Raw genomic sequence first — 6,026 nt, forward strand, 5'->3', positions numbered from 1 at the left:
GAGCATTACATAGTCCAAATGGCATTTTTCTATAAGCAAAGACACCAAATGGACAAGTAAAAGTTGTCTTCTCTTGGTCTTGTGGATCCACAGCAATTTGGTTATATCCAGAATAACCATCAAGGAAGCAGTAGAAAGCTTGTTCTGCTAGTCTCTCCAACATCTGATCCATGAAAGGAAGGGGAAAATGATCCTTCCTTGTGGCTTTATTCAGCTTTCTATAATCTATGCACATCCTCCATCCAGTTATAGTTCTTGTGGGTATGAGCTCATTCTTATCATTACAAACAACTATCATCCCACCTTTCTTTGGGACCACTTGTACTGGACTCACCCAGGCACTGTCAAAAATTGGGTATATGATTCCAGCCTCAAGTAACTTTAAAACCTCTTTTCTCACTTCTTCCTTCATCACAGGATTCANTCTTCTCTGAGGTTGAGCTACTGGCTTGAAGTCTTCCTCCATGAATATCTTGTGCATGCAATATGAAGGGCTAATCCCTTTGAGATCAGATATTGTCCACCCAATAGCGCCCTTGTTAGTTTTGAGAATTTCAATCAATTTTGCTTCTTCTGTGGAAGATAAAGAATTGCTGATGATAACTGGTTTGCTACCACCCTCTTCTAGAAACACATACTTCAAATGAGGGGGTAACATTTTTAACTCAAGTTTGTCGTCTTTGACTTTCTCCTTGGCATTTAAATCTTCAATCTTCACTTCATGAGGAGGGACTTCCTTCAAAGTATCCAAGTTAGTCAGACATTCATCAATCAGTTTTTCTTCCTCTTCATTGAGAGCCTCACAAGCATCAATAAGGGTCTTCTCTAGAGGGGATGAAATGTAGGCAACTTTCTCAATGTTAGAGCATACTTCATCCAAAGCATCAAGTTGAAAACATGCTTCATCATCATTTGGGTGGGACATAGCTTCAAAAACATTGAAGTTCACTTCTTCATTCTGCACTCTCACCTTGAGTTTACCACTATCAACATCAATTAACACTCTTGCAGTCTTCATAAATGGTCTCCCAAGAATGAGAGGAACTTCTGTATCCTCCTCCATCTCCATTATAACAAAATCCACTGGGAAGAGAAATTTGTCGACCTTGACTAGCACATCTTCCACCACTCCATGAGGGTATTTAATGGATCTGTCTGCTAATTGAAGAGTCATACGAGTAGGCTTCAATTCCAACTCTCCAATTTTCTTGAACATCGAGAGAGGCATAAGATTGATGCTTGCTCCCAAATCAATTAGAGCCTTCCCAATAGCTAACTTCCCAATGGTGCATGGGATAGTAAAACTACTAGGATCTTTAAATTTCAGTGGGAGAAGCTTTTGAATGATGGCACTACAGTTGCCTTGAACTTCAATGGTTTCAGCTTCAATGTATTTCTTCTTTTTGGTGAGTAGCTCCTTCATGAACCGAGCATAGGCTGGAATCTGTTGTAGAGCTTCAGAAAATGGCATTTTAATTTCAAGCTTTTTGAATATATCAATAAAGCGCTCAAATTGTTTCTCCTTTCCTTTTCTTGTATACACCTTTGGATAGGGAAGGTGTTTCACTATCTCTTTTTCTTTTTGCTTTTTCTCATTTTCTGAACTTTTATTCACTTCTTCTTCTTCTCTCACAATCTCTTCATTCATTCCTCTTTCTTCTTGATTTTCTTCTTCTACCATCTTTTTCTCATCATTTTNCTCACAATCTCTTCATTCATTCCTCTTTCTTCTTGATTTTCTTCTTCTACCATCTTTTTCTCATCATTTTTCTTTTTACTCTCTTCTTGTTCAACTAACACTTTACCACTTCTTGTGGTAATGACTTTGCATTCTTCCTTTGGATTAGCCTCAGTATTAGCAGAAAATTGTCCACTTTGTTGATTTGCCAATTATTTGGCCAACTGACCAACTTGCATTTCCAAATTCTTTATAGATGCATCGGTATTCTTTTGGTTTTGCATGGACTGTTGCATGAACATCTGCAATGTTTCTTCTAGTTTTGTATTCTTATCATTCTGAGGTGAGTATTGATGGGCAGGTTGATAAGAATTTCTACTACCAGAAGCTCCTTGTGCTTGTCTCCACCCTTGATTGGAAGGATTAGGGAAGGTGTTGTTGAAGAAGTTTTGTCTTCCTTGGTTCCCCATGTAGTTGATTTCTTTAGGTTGGGAACTACTAGGAACTTGACAATGGCCATTAAGATGATTATCTCCACAGAAATCGCATCTCATAACATGATGATGCGGTTGGGCTTGGTTTTGCATTGCTTGCAACTGCTGAGGTAACTTGGCCATATTTTGGGTTAGGACCTCCATCTGTTGGGCAAGAAATTGTTTTGTGCAAGTATTGCATCTTGAGTATTAAGTTCATAAACTCCCCTTTTCTGAACTTGAGTCCTCCCACGTCGGCTCCGCATGTTAGTGGTCACCATATGTTCAATAACAGCAATGGCCTCATCAGCAATTCTTAATAGAATCGACCCACCAAAAGATGCATCAAGTATCATTATTGTATGAGGTTGCAAACCATTGTAGAAGATTTGCACTTGCATCTCCAAGCTAAAGCCATGACTGGGACACTTCCTCAATAAAGCTTTGAATCTTTCTGATACGCGGGCCCAAAGCCCAATGTCTTTAGTATAGCTTTTCTTTTATGTACTTTGTATTGTGTTAGGCATGTGACCTATATATAGGCATNCTAACACATATTGTAATCACTTTTGAGCTTAATGAGAATTTGATTTTCTAAATCAGAAAATAATTCTCCCTTGAAAGTCATTGGCTAGAGAGTCGAAAGACCTCTAGCCTCCTTCCAAAGCACATTTCATTATCTTATTTTTTCATTTTCCAAATTGTGCATCTCCCTCATCCACCGCGGACCATTGCCACGCTGACACCTCTTCAGTGCATGAGTCAGCTCTCCATTTGCTTCTTCAATACGCATCAGAAGCAACATCTCATTTCCTCCATTCCTCTGACCGAAACCTTCCTCTGCTAGGGTTTCCACCACACGAGCCCGGCCTTCGTCTTCCAAACTCAGATCCACCATATTCTCCACAGATCTGCCACTTCCTTCACAGATTCATCACCTCTGGTTCCTTCTCTTTCATTTTCACCGATTACATTCGTCCAAATCTAGGGTTCTTCCCTCTTTTGCAATTTCTTTCCATTTTGACCGGTTAAATCCTTCTTTGCTCCGATCAAGTCTATTTCCACCGATTAAAACACCATTCCCACCCTTTAATCGGTCCAAATTGAGTTTTCCCCTTCTTCTAGGGTTTTGTCGGTCTAGGTCTTGGATCTCTGAGTTTCTTTCTCAGATTCAGTCTGTTCTTCTCAGATTTGGTTTGATCTCTTCCGGTTTCTCTCTCGATCTATCCATTCCGCTGCGTCATCTCTCTAGAGGAAGCTTCGAGGAGCTCGCGTCGCGCGTACGGTCTCCTTCTTGGAGCCTTCTCCTGTATCACTTTCCCAGGCTTCACACAGTGGTTCATCTACTCCTTGGACAAAAGTAGCAATTGCAGCCTTTATCTTTGTGCTTTTAGATGGTGGANAGAAGCGAACCAGAAATTTTTGTTCCACATCCTCCCAACTAGTCAGACTTTGATTAGGCTGCGACTGAAGCCAATCCTTTGCTTTGCCATTCAGAGAAAATGGGAAGAGTCTCATATACAATGCTTCTTCCTCCTCCCCCATAGCACCCGCAGAGCCACACAACTCATAGAAATTGACCAAATGAGCATGAGGGTCTTCATTATCCATGCCAAAGAATTGATTAGAACTGATGAGTTGGAGTAGAGTTGGCTTCATTTCTGCAAGTTTATCACTCATAGTGGGCCTCACAATGCTTGAGAAATTTCTCGGGCNAGNGTAAGCAATGGAGTCCCCTATGGTTCTTCGTGGAGGTGGTCCTGTGCCATCCATCTCGTTCACAAAAGAAGTATCCAGAAGATCAATAGGTTGATTGTTGAGAGAAATCGAAGATTCAGGGGCAACTTGTTGACTAATGGCTCGTCGTCTCCTAGTGTCACTGTTGTTTCTACGAGCTGTTTTCTCGATCTCAGGGTCGACAAGGAGTGGTTCAGATGACACAATCCTCCTTGTACGAATAGTTCCCTGCATACACTAGAGAACAACCAAACTCGAGCCACAAGTTAGCCCTAAAAATATGAAAATAGTAATTACTATAAAATATAAAATTATAAACAAAAGAATAAAGTCTCAATCAGTTAAAAATCACACAAAAGTCTAGTTTGAACACCGAGTCCCCGGCAACGGCGCCAAAAACTTGTTAACTCTTTGGCAAATGTACCAAATCGTCTAAAGTAATAAACCGGTAAGACCGGATATCGTTTCCCAAGAGACTCGTTGCACTAGACAATCGTATAATTTCTAACTAATCTAGACTAAAGAATGCTTTCATAATTTGGGTTTTGGTGCAATTAAAGTAAATATGAAACATAAATGATAAAAGTGATCTTAGGTACTCAAACACTTGGAAATGGTAAGATGAGAAATGATATGGAATGGTATTGTTGGGGGTATGATTTCACCTACTTCACTCTTATGCATAGAAAATCACTTCCTCTTCATTAATATGTCAATGTCAATCTACTAATTTACTCAAACCCCAATCCCTTGGTAGAAAGAGCCTAGACTTCCTCATTAGCCTCCAATCCCTTGGAAACCTAATGATTATTTTCGCATTAAGAAATGAGATTTTAAGACATCCAAAGGTCCTAGTTCTATCCCTAGATATTATTTCCTTTAGGTGTTTAACCCAAGTCAAGGTTTACCCAATATCAAGAAACCCTAAATCATGTCATGGGTAGCAACTTCACAACAAGCATTAAGAGAAGGAATTAAACACTAACAATCAATGAAAGAGGTATATATTCATTCAAAACAAAATGCTTTACATAAGAGTTTAGTGGTTACATCAATCCCCCAACAATAATGAAACTAGCTCTCCATGAATGGAGAGCTCAAGCTTACAACCATGGTGGAAATGGAAGAAAGAAGAGAGCCCAAGGAAGAAGAAGGATTGTTCCCACAGCTCCTAGCTCGCTCCAAAAGCTCCAAAATGAGAGAATACGAGTCTGGGTGCCAAAAGATGCCAAGCCCCTCGCGTTTTAGGCCTAAAAAGACCTAATTTTTCCACATCAGCATTGCCACCGCTCAGCTGCACCCGAGCTGCACCCCAGCTGCAGCTTTCCAGAGAGTAGGGCGCTCAGCTGCACCCCAGCTGCACCTCAGCGACAGCCTTCCAGGGAGCAGGGCGCTCAGCTGCACCCCAGCTGCACCCCAGCTACAGCATTCCAGAGGAGAATGGGGCTCAACTGCACCCCAGCTGCACCCCAGCGGCAACATCAATCTTTGCTCAATATTTCCTCTTTTACATTCATTCTTGCTTCTGTGGTTCTTCCATTCGTCGGTTTGGCCAACAAGCTTCATGTATATGATCTAACAACCAAAAAGTGGGGATTAGTGAAGCAATTTAAATGAATTCAACTAAAGATGTAGCTACTTAGAAACTTAACAAATTGAGGCATAAAGAAGGTATAAAGCTAAGAAAGAGTTGACATTTTCTCTCAATTCACTACTAAAATCATAGCAAAATATGTCATTAGCAATCATTAACAATTCACTACTAAAACCAATTGAATCAACTGCATTGCATGTTTATTTTTGTTCTTTGCATATAACCACCAAATTTATTCTCTTCTCAAGTCTTACGCGATTAGGTTACATGAAAGTTAAGGCCTAAGAGTCCTTTGGGAAAACGATACTCGGACTTACCCGTTTATATTACTTGATAACGATCAGGTACACTTGCCAAGGACTTAACACCTATATATAGCCTCAGTGCGACTTGAAACCCGATTCTTTTGACATAGAAAAACATCCAGAGCTATTCCACACACCTTGGAGGAGATTTCTTGGATGCTTAGGCTCCTTTTTTATCAAATCTAGGGTTTGCTATTTCATTCTTGCATTATTTTTCATCTAGTTTCACCATGACAATT

Source organism: Vigna radiata, unplaced genomic scaffold (assembly GCF_000741045.1).
Source record: "Vigna radiata var. radiata cultivar VC1973A unplaced genomic scaffold, Vradiata_ver6 scaffold_216, whole genome shotgun sequence".
Lineage (NCBI taxonomy): Eukaryota > Viridiplantae > Streptophyta > Magnoliopsida > Fabales > Fabaceae > Vigna > Vigna radiata.